The sequence below is a fragment of the Galeopterus variegatus genome, unplaced genomic scaffold (genome assembly GCF_000696425.1).
Source record: "Galeopterus variegatus unplaced genomic scaffold, G_variegatus-3.0.2 Scaffold711, whole genome shotgun sequence".
Classification (NCBI taxonomy): Eukaryota; Metazoa; Chordata; class Mammalia; order Dermoptera; family Cynocephalidae; genus Galeopterus; species Galeopterus variegatus.
Window position 1 is genome coordinate 782918 of NW_007726822.1, and position 226 is coordinate 783143.

The window sequence follows — 226 nt, forward strand, 5'->3', positions numbered from 1 at the left end:
CAGAAGAATGGAAAGATGGCAAGTGAACAACCTAACACTTCACCTTAAAGAACTAGGAAAAGCAAGAACAATCCAAACCTAAAGTTAGCAGACGGAACAAAATCATTAGGATCAGAGCAGAACTCAATGAAATTGAAACCCAAAAAACAATACAAAAGATCAATGAATCAAGAAATTGGTTTTTTGAAAAGATAAATAAAATTGACAAACCATTAGCATGGCTAAC